General features: G+C 43.6%; 1 protein-coding gene across 2 annotated transcripts in view; it reads right to left on the bottom strand.

The window, feature by feature from the left end:
• DOK4 (docking protein 4) overlaps positions 1 to 10,194 on the bottom strand; it is a 145,238-nt gene extending 135,044 nt beyond the window's left edge. For both annotated transcript variants that reach the window (XM_033943778.1, XM_033943777.1), the window contains exon 1: positions 9,954 to 10,194. The gene's annotated coding sequence lies outside the window, so the exon portion shown is untranslated. The remainder of the gene's footprint in view (positions 1 to 9,953) is intronic.
• Between the last annotated feature and the right edge of the window lie 7,995 nt (positions 10,195 to 18,189).

Genomic DNA, 18,189 nt, shown 5'->3' on the forward strand with positions numbered 1-18,189 from the left:
AGCTCCAACTGCTGAATTTTAACTTACATTAGATGTCAATCATTCTCTACACCATTTTTCACATATATCATATAGCACAGTATTTTCCACATTTTTATCCAATATCTCATTTTTTAAATCACATGACCACAGATGATAAAAATAAAATAGCATACCTCTTATCCCATTTCTCCCCTTACCCACTTTCTCTTCTCTCCATTTATCCAAAGTAGAGAATGACACAGGAATTCAATTTTCCTGTCCCGTCCCCATGAATTTTGTCACAGTCCATGTCCCTGCTCCCTTCCTGTAAGCTCTGTCTTAACCGCACAAGCCTCAAGCACTTTTGATTGTAAAGTGTTTGAGGCTTGTGCAGATGAGGATGGAGCTTGCAGGAATGGGGCAGGGATAGGAAAAGAACTCACGGGGACAGGACTGGAAAACGAGTTCCCGTGGGGACAGGGAAAAATTTGTCCCTGTGTCATTCTCTAATCTGCAGCAGTGATAGCAGCAGTTTGCACAGGACCCAGTATATCTGTGTGCATCCACTGACCCCAGTGATGTGCGTGGATTTCCAGTATAACAGGAAGCCCAGAAAGGACAAGGGGCCTTGACCATTTATCAACTCACACTGCCAACTCCCGACTCCATCCCTTCTACCTTGCTGCACTATATGCCTGGAACAACCTGCCTGACTCGGTGCATTAAGCCCCATCTCTGGTGGTCTTCAAGTCCAGGCTGAAAGCCCATTGTTTTGAAGCTGTGTTTAAGTCCTGTCCTGCCAACTTGTCAAGCACCCATATCTGTTATCATTCCTCTTTACTATCCTACTCCCTACCTCTTAAGTCCCTTGTAATTCCCACCTAAGTATTATATATAAATTAACCTTTGTCCTCCCTGTCACAATTAGATTGTATGCTCTTTCGAGCAGGGACCGTCTCTTGCATGTTTAAGGTAGAGTGCTGCATGCATCTGGTAGCACTTTACATAGAAACATGATGGCAGATAAAAGGCCAAATGGCCCATCTAGTCTGACCACCTGCAGTAACCATGACAATGACTGAAATTACTGGATATAGGTCACAGTGGAGAGCCAGAAGGAAGGGGACCCCATCCACTAATGATATAACTCTGACCCAGAGTTTGAGAACTACTGATAGAGAATTACTCATACCTCCCACTCCCAGTTCTTTCTTCATGTTCTTTCTTTCTGCACTCTCTTAGTATCCCAACCCCAAGCTTCCTCCTTCTGTCCCCAAACCTTTCCTCTCATCTTGAGAATGCAAGCTCTCCTCACCTGGCCTACTCATCCTGCATCAGCCCTTTCCCCACATTCTCTATTGCTGCTCCCAGCTCTTCTCTCATGCACTAGCCCAGGACGGGCAACCATGGTCCTCAAGTTGGGTTTTCAAGATTTCCACAACAAATATGCTTTGGACCTATTAGCATACAATAGAAGCAGTGAATGCAAATGAATCTCATGCACATTCACAGTGTGGCAAGCTTGAAAACTAGACTGAGTTGTGGCCCTGGAGGATCTTAATTGCCCGCCCCTGTGCTAGCCTTTCTTTGATTTCTTTATCTATGCCCCCCTCCTGACCCAGCCATAGTCTTCTCCCATGGTCTTAATCTTTTTTTTTTTTTGCAATGAGACCTGCCCCGGCCCTTCTTCTGACCTCCCTGGAATCTCTGACTCTGGCTGCTCATCTGATTTGTTGTTATCCACAAGGAGGAAGTCGGTGCTTTGTAGCAGTCTGGCAGCCAAGCCCCAGAAGAGTCCCCTCCTCGCCCCTCAGTATTGTCTTCAGGCCAGCAGTGGCAGCATTCAGCTGCAGGGAGGGCCAGGCACATGGACTCTAGTGTTATGGCTGAGCCAGCAGCAGCTGCAATTAGCTGCTGGGAAAGCTGCCAAGGGAAAGCACAGTCGGGTCAGGGTCGGGTCTTGGCAGCATATGAAGCAGTCGGCTGGCGAGAAGGCAGACACAGTTGAGGCAGGCTCAGGTTGCACTGGCATATAGAGTTCCAGGTGCTGGGAGTGAGGCTGTTCAATGTATGTAGAGACAGGTGGTAGGCTGTGCTTGCGGTATGGCAGTGGGTGCTATGGCCCAATTGGGAAACTGGAGGCAGTCCGCAGAAAGGAAGGCGGTGTATTGGGCAGGCAGAAGCTGCCGGGCAGGTTGTTTGGACACAATATACTCGTAACTTCAGCACGTGCCAGTGTGACAAGCAAACAGATCTGCTGCTTGCCCTCTGCCTCCTGCTTGCTTCTGTGCACATGCAGAGCAGAATTGGATAGCAGCCAGTTGGAGCATGGGGACAATTGCTGCTATCTGTGGGCCAATCAGGAGCAAGCATGCAAATCCAAGGACAGTCCCCCCAAATCAGAGATGTCTGGTAACCTTAATAGCTGCTAACTGGCACAGTTCAGCAGGGACAGTTTAGACTATCCTGGATTTCTGACAACCCTATCCTCATGCATTTCAGGACCAGCAGCACAGAGACTGAGGATATAAGTTGGAAACCACAATTGCTCTGAAATATTCCAGCTATAGGAGAGATTAACAGAAATCAAAAAATTAGAGGAGGAGGAGGAGGAGGAGGACACTAAGAGAGAAGAGATGTGGAAATGAGTTTAGGAGACAAAATGGAGTTAATTTAAAAGGGGGAAAAGGAGGGGGGTGAGGTAAGAGAAAATGGGAGATAGGAAGTGGAGAGGAACTTGTGGAGGTGAAAAGGAATCTTGAAAGGGGGGAAAAATAATGAGCAAAAGGGAAAAGAGTAAGGAGAAGAACGGGTAGTGGAAAGATGATGCAGGTTACCATGTGCAGTTTCATTTCTAAAAATCCTAGATCTTTCCTTATTTTCTAGTGTGGCCAAACTGAAAAAGGATTCCTGGAAGAAAAGTCCACAGTCCGACTTTACTACAGGAAGAGGCGGTCAGAGCAGACCGCGAATGAGTGAGTCCGCGAACTGCGAATTTGCAGGGAAAACTGTACATTGACTGATTATACCGTACCATTTACTCTAATTGCTGTTACTACATTCACTGCTATTACATCAAAGTAGTGCCGTAGTAAGGAGGGGCGAGGGAGGCAGTCCGCTCCACGCGCCATGTTGGTAGAGACGCCGGCACCCCTTTTCCCATTCGCCACCCCCCCCCCCCCGCCTCTTTCCATTCCTCCCCGGGCATGCCCCCTTCCCTTCCTCCATCCCCCTTATTTATTTACTTACTTGTTTTAGTATTTTATATACCACTTATAGCCTAGGGGGCTCATAATCAAAGAGAAAAGCATCCAAAATCTGGCCTAAGTCAGCACTTGGATGATCATCAGTCAAAAACGTCCAAGTGCCAATAATAAAACCAGGTTTTGGACGTATTTCAAAACGACCTAGGCCTTCACAGTGCTGCTGAATGACCATAGCTAAATGGGGCGTTTCAGGAGGAGTGTCAAGGGCGGGATTTGGGCGGGATGTGGGCAGGCTTAGACTTAGTCGTACTGCCTGAATAACCAAAAGTTATACAGCACAGCATAGACGAAACTTGGACGTTATGACTTTGACCATTTAATACATGGTCTAAGTCACTAAAACCTACCTAAAGTCACCAGATAAGCACTGTAGACCCCCACACACTACCCCAGTGATCACCGACCCCCCTCCCCCACACCATAAAAATCATAATCGCACCTTTAAAATTCAGCCTCCATCATCACCTGGCAGCCTGGCATAGGAAAGCCTAGTCGACCTGCACAGAGGCGGCTTAAGTCATCTTGGGGGTGGGTTAGGGACCCATGGAGAAGAGGACCCATGCCCATAAGCTCCTATAATCACTGCATTGATACTGAAACATGTGTACTCCCCTATACACCCCCAAAACCCTTTTGTACTGGCATATAAGTGGCTCCTGCAGCCATGAGGGCTATTGGGGTGGTAGATAAGTGGGTTTAGGGGATTTTGGAGGTGGTTTGGGGGGCTGTAGTGAGATGATGACATGGCACCCTTTTTGTGAAGTGCACAGCAGTGCCCTGTAAGGTACCCCACTATTTAGGTGCCATGTCTGGGTGTTCAGTCCATCACTTTGCAGACCCCCTCCCATGTCCAACAGGGCTTATTCTAGGCGTTTATGACTTGGACAAAAAGTTGGACGAAAATGTGGTATAAAGATTTAGCGGCTTGGACAATCAGAATGGCAGGACTTATAGTTAGACGATTTTCAAAACGGAAAAAAATTTGAACGTATTTTTCGAAAATGTGTCCTATGCTGTTTTTTACTTTGGACGACTTGCTACTTAGACAAAAATGGACTTAGATGTTCCTTTCAATTATGCCCCTCCAAGTGATTTGCATTCAGGTGCTCAAGTATTTTTCCCTATCTGTTCTGGTAGGCTCATACTCTATCTAATGTACCTGGGGCAATGGGGGATTAAGTGACTTGCCCAGGGTCACAAGGAGCAGCGTGGGATTTGAACCCACAACCTCAGGGTACCGAGGCTGTAGCTCAAACCACTGCGCTACACACTCCCTTGGGTATTCTCTGTAGAAATCTGAGTTTCATATCTTCAGTTTTAGAGACAAAGGGCTCTTTTACGAACGTGCGCTAGAGGTTTTAGCGCACGTGCTACACGCTAACACCTCTATAGAGCTTGCGTTTGTATTTTTCATGTAGTGCAGGGTTAGCGTGCGCTAATCTTCAGCACGCGCTAAAACCTTAGTAAAAGGAGCCCAAAGTCTTCCGTTGAGGAACAAAGTCTCCTCAGCCACAGGAATTGACCTGTGGGGATGTTATTTCTTAAATTTATTTTTTGTATTTATATACCACTTATAGCCTAAGTGATTTGCATTCAGGTACTCAAGTATTTTTCCCTATATGTTCTGGCAGGCTCATTAAGTGACTTGCCCAGGGTCACAAAGAGCAGCGTGGGATTTGAACCCACAACCTCAGGGTGCAGAGGCCATAGCTCTAACCACTGCGCCACACACTCCCCACTCTAGTTGAAGTTGTTGTTCGCGGTGGTCAACAGCATGCTCTTCGTGACCTCCGTCGGCTCTCCCGCCGACGTCCTTTCTGCGTGCCACACATAAGAAGTGACATCAGAGGGAGTCACGAGGAGCACGTTGTTGACCGCCATGAGCAACAACTTCAACTAGGGAGGGATCTCAAAGTCCCTCCAGTCGAGTTTTCAGGATTTCCCCAATAAATATGCATTGAAAGCAGTGCATGCACATAGATCTCATGCATATTCATTGGGGAAATCCTGAAAACCCAACTGGTTTGCAGCCCTCAAGGAGGGACTTTTGAGACCCCTGAACTAGAGGTATGAGGGAAGGAAAGGAAAAAGGGGAGACACTCGCACCAGGCAGGAGCGGGGAAGGAGTGGGGGGAGGTGCCAGCACCCCGAGAACCTCTCACCTCCGCTACACCGCTGCATCAAGGATTATGGTGCATTGATTATTTGCTGTAATGCACCCCAAACTCACTTGGGAGGATTTAGTGGGATATACTGTAACACAAATAACATAACATAATATAATTATTCAAATTGGCCACATGCTAATACAGTATAATCTCGTTATAACAGACTTCAAGGAACCTGGAAAAACGGTCCATTATATCCAGAGTCTGTTGTATCCAGAGTTGCATTTTTTTAAAACTTTATTTAGGTCAGCTTGAAACAACGTACAATCAATGAACAACAGTCACTGCACAACCATATCAGCAACATCAAGAACAAAACTCAGCAAAACATTGGTATGGCATGAAATGATTGCAAAACCAGAGCACTAAAAGATGTTCTAAAGCATTATGTCTTACTGTGCTGGAAAGAAAAATACTCTGTCATTTTCTTCTGGGTTGCATTTTGATACTATATCACCGGCCTGCATGTCCGTTATAGCCGAACAAAACTACAGCTAAAAGCGGCTCTGGGGACCAAATTGGTTGTCCATTATATCCGAAAGTCCGTTATATGCGAGTCCGCTATATGCGATGATTTTCTGCATATTTATAAAGGCAAACGGCCAGGACCAGCGGACCTCGTCCGCTATAGACGAGGTTCCGTTATAAGCGAGTCCGTTATAATGAGAATATACTGTACTACAACTTTTAAAGTATTTTCTCATAGGGCTGTGCAGTCTAGAGTTTTTCAAACTGTGCTGCGCATCACTTTTTATATATTTTTTCTATTTACCACAGAGTACTGTTCACTTTCAATGCACAAAGGAAAGTACCATGATGGTGCGGACACGGGTTGAAGTATTGAAAGTTTTTACATTTGTCTGACTAATCAATCTGCACTGAGGCCTTCCAATTAAATTTATTCATATTATTTATTATATAACTGATGCGCTTCAGAGTTTGTGAAATGGTGAAACTTTAGAACTTTTTTCCATTATCACTACTACAATTAGTGCACAGCCATTAATGGAAAATAGGGGGGTAAAATTGGCCTTGGCACTACTAAGGCCAATTTTTATTGCCTCTGGCCCACTGGGCAATGATTTTAGTTAAGCCATCATATCTTTCTTCCTCATCAACCCCATATGTGCCTACTAGACAGCTTCAATCCTCACAGATTAATTTCTTGGTTGTCCCATCTAAGCTAAGATGTTGGGTTCTTCCACCAATGCACCTTCTCTCTAGAATTCTTTGCCTAAACAGCCAAACTTTCATCATTCTTTCATTAAATCTCAAAATCAACATCTTCAACTTTAGATCCAGTGGCAATGTTTTGATTGTTAATGATTTTTTTTTTTTGGGGGGGGGGTCATTGGAAAGGGGGTTGCACTCTTGGGAGCTGGGCGAATGTTTTTGCTTTTTTTTTTTTTTTTTTTCCTCCAAGGGGGAGAGTGTGGTGTAGTGGTTAAAGGTGCAGCCCAAATACCCTGAGGTTGTGGGTTAAAACCTACACTGCTCCTTGTGACCCTAGGTGAGTCACCATTGTCCCAGGTACATTAGATAGATTGCGAGTACACCAGGACAGACAGGGGAAAATGCTTGAGTACCTGAATAAATTCACGTAATACCATTTTGAACTCCCCTGGGAGAATAGTATAGAAAATTAACCCTCACTCCCTTTTACAAAACTGTAGCATGGTTTTTAGCACCGAAGCACATACGAATGTATAATTTTTAATGTGAAAGGCACACGCTCCAGGGATTCAAGAGAAGGTTGGGCAAGTTCCTGATGAACCAGAACGAATGCAGGTAGGGCTGGTCTCGGTTAGGGCACAGGTCTTTGATCTGGGGGCCGCCGCGTGAGCAGACTGCTGGGCACAATGGACCACTGCTCTGACCCAGCAGCGACTTAAACGATGAAAAATAAGAAAAATCGCGGTGCTAGAAGGCAGTTGGGGCAGAGCCTGAAAAAACACGACTTCTAGGCTCAGCGGAAAATTTTGAACTGGAGACCACGAGGGGATGCGCCCCCTAGTGGAGCAGGAAGGCACGCATGCGTGGAGCAGCAGAGCAAACTTAAATCTTCAATCAAGTTTGCTTGAAAATGCTTCCGCATCGGGGCTCCGTAGATGACGTCACCCACATGTGAGAATATCATGCCTGCTTGTCCTGGGATAACAAATTTTATGAAATAAATATTAATCCTTTAAAAATGTACTTAAATATTTTTTTGTTTGCTTCTCTATATTAATCTTGTTTTTGTTATAAACACACTATTTTACTCAACACTTCAGCAAGCCCCTTAGAAAGATTAGACTTTTTAGAGTATATTTTCAACAGGGCACCTGAAAATCTCCAAAGGACCTATGTACACTGTCTTTGAACATTAGGGAGAAAGGGGATCTGATATTCTGCAATTATAATCAAAGTGGTCTGCATATTATATACAGGTGCTAATTTTGTACCTGGGGCAATAGCAGGAGTGTGTGGCACAGTGGTTGGAGCTGGGGTTGTGGGTTCAAACCCCGCACTGCTCCTTGTGACCCTAGCCAAGTCACTCAGTCCTCCATAGCCCCAGGTACGTTAGATATATTGTGAGCCCACTGGGACAGATAGGGGAAATACATGAGTACCTGAATGTACAAACTGCTTAGATAAACCTTGATAGGCGGTATATAAAAACCTAATAAACTTGAAACTTAAGTGACTTGCCCAAAGTTGCAAGGAGCGGTTGTGAGAATTGAACCCAGTTTCCCTGGCTCTCAGGCCATTACACTAACCATTAGGTTACTCCTATGTGGCTAAAGGTATGGGTGTACAGCACTATACATTTACATAATATCAAATGGCGGCATAAAATAGGTACATGAGTTGCACTTCTACCAGGCGCTAGAAAAGGTTCAAAAAAGAGCGACCAAGATGGTAAAGGGGATGGAACTCCTCTCGTATGAGGAAAGACTAAAATGATTAGGGCTCTTCAGCTTGGAAAAGAGACGGCTGAGGGGAGATATGATTGAAGTCTACAAAATCCTGAGTGGAGTAGAACGGGTCAAAAATTACAAAGACTAGGGGACACTCGATGAAGTTACAGGGAAATATTCTTAAAACCAATAGGAGGGAAATTTTTTTTCACTCAGAGAATAGTTAAGCTCTGGAACGCGTTGCCAGAGGATAGCGTAGCTGGTTTTAAGAAAGGTTTGGACAAGTTCCTGGAGGAAAAGTCCATAGTCTGTTATTGCGAAATTCTGTATTGCCACTGCTTATCCTGTATTGGTAGCATGGAATATTGCTACACCTTGGGTTTTGGCCAGGTACTAGTGACCTGAATTGGCCACCGTGAGAACGGGCTACTGGGCTTGATGGATCATTGGTCTGACCCAAGGCTATTCTTATGTTCTTATACCTTTTTATGCATGCAGTTTTTAACTGTGCCCACTAAACAACTCTCCTCCAAAATACCTGTTTTCTAGGTAATCAAAAAATATGAGCACTATGAAAATACATGTGTACTTTTTGATGACTAAAAATCCACTTAGCTGGCACTGGACTAATTTAGGAAAAATTCTGTTTTATGTCACAGAAAAGGGCACCTAAACCCTTGAACAATCTTTAAGGTCCTGTAGAGGTGGCTAGGACTTAAATTAGCTATCAGTGAATGGCTTGTTCTAGCCTTTCCCAGAACATTTTATTTAAAAAAAAAAAATTCACATCTTTCTTTAATAGTCATTTTGGTAGCTCATCCTCATTACCACCGTTGCTCTTATGAAGTTATGAAATTTGAGTATTGCTGTGTTAATCCTGATCAGAATTCCAGGCCAGAAATGTAAATCATGACAAACTCCAGAAAAGACAGCAAAGCCCCAAAATGTATTTGGACAGTGCAAGGAGATATAGGACAGACACAAAGAGGAAGCAATAGAACAAGGATACTGGAAGCCTCCGGTCTTCCAGTGCAAACAGGTCAGGTTTTCCTGATTTCCAAAACGAATATTCATGAGATGCAAGCGTCCGGCTCATTTCCATAATCTGGCTAGCCTAAAATCCATACCAGACCTATTTGATGCTTCTGAGAACCCGGGCTCACTCCTCTTTGCAAGGCACCTTGCTTTTTTTTTTTTTTCTTTTAAGATTAATATGCCTTTAAGAAAGGGTGGGGGGAGGGTCACGTCAATAACCTGTTAGTTGCCATGGAATGCCCCGATCCCTTCGAGCAGGAAAGATTTTCCAATAAGCAGTTGTTATCTCACAGAAGGAAAATATCTTGTTCCAGGCTCAAATAGAGTTTCAGTGATCAGTAACCAACGGTTAGATGAGACAGCTGTAATTAAAGGAGGCCAAATATAGCAGGGGACACTTTATTGATAACCTGTTATTAGCTTGCAGGAAATGTTTATTTGGACCTGGGACTCTTCCCAAAAGAAAGAACCTTATTCATAACGCCATCATTGTTAGCAGCTCATACCCAGATGTGACTTCCATATATAAAATAGCATATGATATACCTACAATATGATGCACTGACAAAAGATCCAATATCTTCTGCTCCCAGTGAATTAGCTATATGGCGTCCGAATCTTACCTTGTGGTGGTTTTTTTTCCCCCTCCCTGCTTCTTCTAAGCCTCACAGCTCATCATCCTCAGCTATATTTTTTTGCCCGATCGCTGCTTCTCTCTGGCTCTCATTGCCGTTTCAATTGTGTTATAATCCGGTCAGACCAGGGAGGACTCCTGGCACTCTCCATTGGCCCATCCATGTGGATAAAACCTGTCCAGGGCACAGGGAAAGAGGAAGAACCCAGGCTTTAGTGCAAAAGCTGCTTTGCACACTGAAGCGAAATCACTGCAGACGAACCCTACAGACTCTCAGGCGAATCCCACATGCACCGTATTCCTTCGCATAGAAGGGCATCCGCCAGCAGAGGAGCAGGAGGAAATGTGCGTGCCCCCAGCTGTCAGAGGCACAGTAGTGGAGGTGATGAGGATGTCGGGCAAAAGAAAGATTCTTGCCAAGATTTTTCACTTTCTCTCTAATTGCGAGGAGAGTGTGGAATTAACTAGAATGTGAGCTCCCTGAGACAGATAGGGAAAATGCTTCTAAACCTTGTCCACGGTATATCAAGTCCCTTTCCTCTTTTCAGGGGGTATATTTTTATATTGCCTGTATTACTGCAAATTCCTGGAATACTTTTTGCTGATGTACCTTGCACTTCTTCAGAGCCAATATTCCTACTAGACTAAGATTGCATATCAGAGATCTCATTGGTACAATTTAAGTTCAAATATTTTATTGAAAAGTGTGCATTTATACAGAAACAAAAGTCACAAACAAAATAAATTGAAAAAGAAAAACATATCGCACAGAGGGGTCCTTTTACTAAGGTGCGGTGAGCCGGTTTAGCGCACGTAAAAAATTAGCACGCGCTAAACGCTAACGCGTCCATAATTTTTTAAAAGCAATATTAGAATTAGCAGTAGAATTTGGAAAAAGCCACTATGCATCCATGGAAGGCCATAATTTCTCTGGGCTCCTTTTACTAAATAGGTTTTTAACACAGGTTGCCGAGGTAAATGCTCCAACACTCATAGAATTCCTATGAGGGGAAGGGGGTAAAACGCGGACCTGACGGACCTCGCAGATCTAAACCCGCACGTCCTTAAAAATCTGAGGTCCGTGCCACTTGTAGTTAGTTCCTGGCTCTGACAGACCTCGGTGACAATTTAGCTCTGACGGATCCGTCTCAGCATAGGGAGGGAAAAGTATTAGGATCCGTCAGAGCTAAATTGTCATTGAGGTCTGTCAGAGCCAGAGACTAATGTTGTGGGGATGGGAGAGCTTTGCCGTTCAGGAGTGACGTCTCCAGGCTTTGGTGCAGGTTGGAATTGGGGTTTGACACGTTGCAGCGGTCAGAGCTGACGCGCGGTGCGTAAGCGGAAAACAGTGGCAGGAATGAATCAGCCCAAACAGTTCTGCGGTTTTTAATTGAAATATCCTCAGACATTGTAGCAGGCACACCTATTTCTGGCGATCTGTCTTCCCATCCCTGAATAACTTACACTGACTGATTACTTATTCTGGCAAGCCCCTGGTTCCTCAGGCGCAGGAAAGACATTTTAGCTCTGACGGATCCTAATACTTTTCCCTCCCTATGCTGAGACAGATCCGTCAGAGCTAAATTGTCACCAAGATCTGTCAGAGCCAGAAACTAATTACAAGTGGCACGGACCTCAGATTTTTAAGGACGTGCGGGTTTAGATCAGCGAAGTCCGTCAGGTCTGCATTTTACCCCTTCCCACATCAGAATATTTACATCACCGATAGCGCTAGAAACCTCTAGTGCCATTTAGTAAAACTCAGGGCCTCTTCTATTAAACTGCGCTAGCAGTTTCTAGTGTGGCGAGCTGCGCTGAATGGCCCGCGCTGCTCCTGACGCTCACAGGAACTCTATGAGCATTGGGAGTAGTGCGGGCCATTCAGCGCGGCTCTCTGGGCTAAAAACCTCTAGCGCCATTTAGTAAAACTCAGTGTTTTTTAGTCTTGATTTAACTGGAAGATTGAAAATGGGACATCTTGCTGGTTTCATCCGTACAGTATTTGGGCACGACTTGAACATGGTTATGCAGGACTGTACCAAGTTTATGTGACTTACCCTCTGGTGTTGATAACAATTTGCTCCCCCTCCCCCTTTTTACAAAACCGTAGCGTGGTTCTTAGCACCGGCCGCGAGGGTAACAGCTCCGACGCTCATAGGAATTCTATGAGCATCGGCGCTAAAAACCGCACTACGGTTTTGTAAAAGGGGGGAGGCATTGGTGATGTGGTGAATCTCTTTTTTCACAAAAATCTAGGCCCCCTTCTACAAAGTCGAGTATCGCGGCGGACCACAGTTATCGCCCCAACACCCAAAGGGATTCTTGTTTGTGGACTCGGGAAAATCCACTGCTTATTCCTGGGACAAGCAACATAAAATCTGTTTTTAACTTTTTGGCGATCTTGCGACTTGTACCTAGATCGGCCACTATTGGAAACAGGATACTGGACTTGCTGGGCCTTCGGTATGATCCAGTATGGCAATGTTTATGTTTTATGACTTATCAAAATTGACTGGACTCCCCCTTTCTTTCTTCTTTCTTTTTCTTTTTCTCTCCTTCTTCCCTTTGGACTAAGTTCTCCTTCTTCTTCTTCTTCTTCTTCTTCTTCTTGTAGGTTTCTGTCCTACTGTGCTTTGGTCTATACATTGTCACTGGGGGTTCCATATGTTGCTTATTGCTTATTCCGTTTCTTTCATGTATATCTCCTCTAAGTTTCTCACAGGTCAGGGGGTGGGGGGGTGGGGGGGACGGGGGGGGTAGATCCTGACGTTCCAGGAGTACTTTGACCTGGGCTTTGGTTTTGGGGGGTTTTATTGGGTCTTGGGGGGATTTGGAGGGGGTAATATGAAAAAAACTGTATTGAGCTCCACCTGTTTTCTGAGCAATCCGTACTACCTCGTGTTGCTCTCTTCTACTTTGTGTACGCCCAAGGGGGCGTTTTCTGTTGGATTGCTGGAAATCCTGTACAATGTTCTGTTTTCTATCTGTTGGTTTGCTCAATAAAGAAATATTATATATAAAAAAAAAAAATTACATATTTTAAATGAAATAAAGTAAATGAAATACATAGTCCACATCAACAAGATGAGGGAACAAGAAATTATTCAGCAATTAATAACATAGAACTATGGGCCCTATCTCCTTTTCAAACCAGACCTTGCTGTTATATTTAACACGACCCCTAAATCCCTTACCACTACAGAAACTTCTTTTTCAGTCAAGTGTCTCAAGCTGAGAAGGGTCAAAGTAAATATATCTTGTTGCAAATGGATTTTCTTTTGTTGTTTTTCCTATATTGTAGTGTACTGTAATATGTTTTTTGTTAACATGCAATCACAAGGTCTTTATTCAAAGCTCTTGATGTACAGTATTTTGAAACATTTTTTTTGTCTATTGAAATAATTTTTTGACTTTTTAACATCAGAGCACTGGGATTTAAGCCAGCAGCTTAGGAATTTGCAGTGGTAGCCCTCTACCTTGGAGCTATGTCTTTATGTGGCTGTGACATACTATGAAGCTGGTGTTTATCTTGTGTTTGCTCATAAACAACCCCTCCCAGCAGTGATTTTCTGCCACGTTACATATGTCAGGTGGCTGACTTGGAATCTTTTTGAACTTGCTGGCTCCAACTCATTATTTATTTACTTATTCCGATTTATTAACTGTTTTTATGAAGAGATTCACCCATAGGGACATGGTATATTACTTCAGGGGGGAGGTTGCGTTTTGTTTTGTTTTTTTACCCTAACTGCATGCATGGACTTATAGTCTTGACTTCCCATTCCCTAAGAAGATCAGAACCACATGTTTAGCCCATCCCTGCTGATTATGGTACCTTTGCTGTGGAAACTTGTGTTTAGAAAATTACCACTGACCCCTCCTTTGCAGGCTCTTGACAGGTTGGGATAAGGAGGACTGTAATCACATCTTCTTCCTAGGAGGTTAGTTCCTGGAAAAGCAGTTCAGCTAGTCATAAGAGTAGCCCAGTATTCCGTCTTCACGGTGACCAATCCAAAACCCTTATAGTACTAACATTCCATGCTACCAATCCAGGCAAGCAATGGCTTCCCCCATGTCTGTCTCAATAGCAGACTATGCACTTTTCCTCCAGGAACTTGTCTAAACCTTTCTTTTTTTTTTTTTAACTAGTTATGTTAACTGTTCTTACCATGTCCTCTAGCAATGTGTTCCAAAGTTTATTCTGAAGGAAAAAATATTTTTTTTCCTATTGGTTTTAAAAGTATCTTCTTGTAACATCATTGTGTGTCCCCTAGTTTTTGCAATACAAAAGCATTATAACATTCTTAGTCTTGCTTACCATCCCTTTCCTAATAATTTCTAGCATCTTATTTGCTTTTTTGGCTGCTAGCGCATATTGGGTGGGAAAGTTTCAGCATATTGTCTACAGTGACATCCAGATCTTTTTTTTTTTGGGTGGACTCTAACATCTGGTAACTATGATTTGGGTTATTCTTCCCAATGTACATCACTTTGCATTTGTCCACATTAAATTTCTTTTGACATTTGGATGCCCAGTCTTCCAATTTCCTAAGGTCGGTCTGCAAGTTTTCACAATCTGCATGTGTTTTAACAACTTTGAATAGTTTAGTGTCATCTGTAAATAAAATCACCTCACTCATCATTCCAATTTCCAAATCATTTATAAATAAGTTAAATGACACTGGTCCCAGAACAGATCCCTGTGGCACTCCACTATGTATCCTCATCCATTGGAAAAAAAGGTCATAGAACCCTACCCTCTGTTTTCTGTCTGATATCCAATTCCTAAGCCACAACTGAACATTGCCTCCTATCCCATGATTCTTTAATTTCCCCAGGAGCCTCTCATGAGCAACTTATTTATTTATTTAAAAAATTTATATTCCGCTTTAGAATCTAAGTGGATTACAGCAGTTCAGTGGCGTACCAAGGGGGGGGGGGGCCCGCCCCAGGTGCAGCCTTAGGAGGGGTGCACAGCTGGCCAGGTCTGGAAAATTCTACCAGGCCGATCAGCCTTCCTCTCCCCGACATCAATTCTGCCATCGGAGAGGAAGTTCGGGCCAGCCAATCGCTGCCTAGCTGGGCGGAACTTCCTCTCCGATGGCAGAATTGACGTCAGGGAGAGGAATGCTGGTCGGCCCGATGCAGGGAAGGAGAGCTTGGGGCGGCAGCAGCTTTGGGGCATGTTACTCGATGGCGGTGACTTGGGGGGCTGTTTTCCGATGGTGGCAGCAATGGCTTGGGGGAGGGCAGGGAGAAAGAAAAAAAAGGGGGGCAGGCAGGGAGACAGAAGGAAATAAGGGAAACAGAGAAAAAGAAAGGGGGCATGAAGAGAGAAAAAAAGAAAGGGAGGCAGGGAGAAAGAAAGGGCAGGGAGAGAGGAAAAAAAAGTTGGGGGAGGGAATAAGGTCTGGAGGAGAGGAAGCATACAGGCTGAAAGAAGGGAAGAAAGATTGGATGCATAGTCAGAAGAAGAAAATGCAACCAGAGACTCATGAAATCACCAGACAACAAGGTAGAAAAAATGATTTTATTTTAAATTTAGTGATCAAAATGTGTCTGAATTTATATCTGCTGTCTATATTTTGCACTATGGCCCCCCTTTTATTAAACCACAATAGCGGTTTTTAGCGCAGGGAGCCTATGAGCATCGAGAGCAGCCCTGGGCATTCAGCGCAGCTCCCTGCGCTAAAAACTGCTATTGTGTTTTAGTAAAAAGGGAGGGGGGGTATTTGTCTATTTTTGTATGGTTGTTACTGAGGTGACAGTGCATAGAGTCATCTGCCTTGACCTCTTTGATAAAACCCCAGAATAGGAATGATAATTAACATTTTCTCAGTGTGCTTTGTGGTTTTTTTTTAAATTTTATTGTTGATAGATCATTTTGACTTGGTCATTTTAAAAGTAGCTCGCAAGCCCAAAAAGTGTGGGCACCCCTGAGCTAGAGCATTGAAGCTGCGTGTTTCTGTCGTAAAGGTCATCTCTGACGCAACCAGAAGTTGCATCAGAAACGACCTTTACGGCAGCCATATGCAACTACAATGCTCCGGCTGCTGTAAAAAGGCAGTTTAGACATCGCCGGCCACAGGGCAGGGAGGTTTGTCGGACGGGGGGGGGGGGGGGAGAAAGCGCCACGAAGGTAAGGGGTAGGGAGGAAGAAAAGGTGGGGTGGAGAGGAAAACAGAGGGGGGAGAAGGACACTGAAAGCACATGGAGAAGACAGAGTGGGAAGAAGATGCTGAATGGAAATGGGGAACAGAGAGTGGGGCGAAGATGCTGAAGGGTAATGGGGAAGAGAAAGTTGGGAGAAGATGCTGGCAGACTATGGGATGGAGCGGAGGGAAGAAGATGGGTGCCAGACCAATTTGGAAGGAGGGAGAAAGGGAGAGGCATATTAACAGAGCAAATGGAAGATGCAGAGAGAAGAGAGACAGTGGATGGAAGAAAGAGAGTAACAAGAAGATGAGGAAAGCAGAAACCAGAGAAGACAAAGGTAGAACAAAAATTTTCTATTTATTTATTGCTTTAGGAGACATGTGTCACTGTTTCTGTGGTGTTGCATTGTATGCAGAGTCCAACTTCTTGCTGGTTCAATTTAACCTTTGTCTATGTATTTCTATTTTATCCCCCCTTTTACAAAACTGTGGAGCATTTTTTAGCGCCAGCCGTGATGGTAGCAGCTCTGATGCTCAGAATTCTATGAGCATCAGAGCTGTTACCACTGTGGCTAAAATCCACACTACAGTTTTGTAAAAGAGGGAGGGGTTAGTTTGTGATGACATATTCCATACTAGGCGAAGGTGTTTTCTGTGTTCGAAAGACATGGTTTTCTGTTAGGATTGACGGTGTAGGATTGATCTGTACTAGTCTGGCTTGTTTAGTTTTACAATGGGTGTATTGATGTTGTACTGCTCACTGCAGAATGTAAGATGCTGCCTTTTCCTAGGTACTCATGTGTTACATGTGGCTTGTTACTAAAAATCATGTTTTTGGTACAGATGGGGGAGGGGGTGCCAAAAAATGATGAGCCCCGGGTATCACATATGCTAGGTACGCCACTGCAGCAGTTATATACATAACTTAAGTTATTACACCAACAATACATGGCAAACTTCCACAAATCTTCAATCCTAAATCACAAAAGATAAAAATATATCAAGTCTACAAGTATGCTCTGACAAACATGAGTTTTCAAGACTTCAAATTTTGACAGAGCCTTAATGTACCATTCAGAATGTTCCATAGCTGTGGGCCAACCATTGAAATTGCCGCCTTTCATATTTTGCTTTGTTTTTAATAGTGTATGCCATGTACTTGCTCAACTTCATTGTTGATTCTGATGGTAAATACTTCCTCAATACTTGTACTCGATACACTACATCAACCAGCTCACCTTTTTCCATATGTTTATTAACACCTTCGATGAAATCAAGCAAATTAGTGAGGCAAGACCTCCCTTGGCTGAACCCATGCTGATTCTTGATTTGTTTAATCTATTTGTAATCTAAGAATGTTATAGTTTTTTTTCACTTCTTCCATTCTGTAAGCTTGTATTCGATGACTTTGTATTGTGACCATTTCGAAGATTGTGCAGCACCTCTTGTTGTAAACCGCTTCAAACTATAATGACTTTGGTGGTATATAAGAATAAAATTATTATTATTATTAAATCATGTTTGTCTACATGTTCCACAATTTTATTTTTTTATCATTGTTTCCCTGGCACTGAAGTCAAGCATACCGGCCTATAACTTCCCGGATCTGCCCTGGAACCCTGTTTAAAAATCGGTGTAACATTGGTCACCTCCAAGTCAGGCTTACCAGCCTGTAACTTCCTGAATCGCCCCTGGAACCTTGTTTAAAAATCGGTGTAACACTGGTCACCCTCCAATATTCAGGTAATACAGACAATTTTAGCAACAGGTCCAGTCCTGTCTTTATTACAGCTTTATCCCTAATAGCCATTGCCTTTCTTACACTCACTCTTCATGCCTCTAACTACAACTCACCTGCAGTTTTCTGTGCTTGTTCTATCTATCTATCTATCTATCTATCTATCTATCTATCTATCAGATCTGATATACTGCTTTTCTTTCAATAAAACCAAAGCGGACTGCATAAACATTAAATATAAAAAGTTACAGCAAAAAAACAAAACAGAAAGCACTGTATCAAATTACATAATGGTACATTCAGGGCTAATATGGAGAATCCAACATAAATAA

Source organism: Geotrypetes seraphini, chromosome 4, assembly GCF_902459505.1.
Source record: "Geotrypetes seraphini chromosome 4, aGeoSer1.1, whole genome shotgun sequence".
NCBI classification, from domain to species: Eukaryota; Metazoa; Chordata; class Amphibia; order Gymnophiona; family Dermophiidae; genus Geotrypetes; species Geotrypetes seraphini.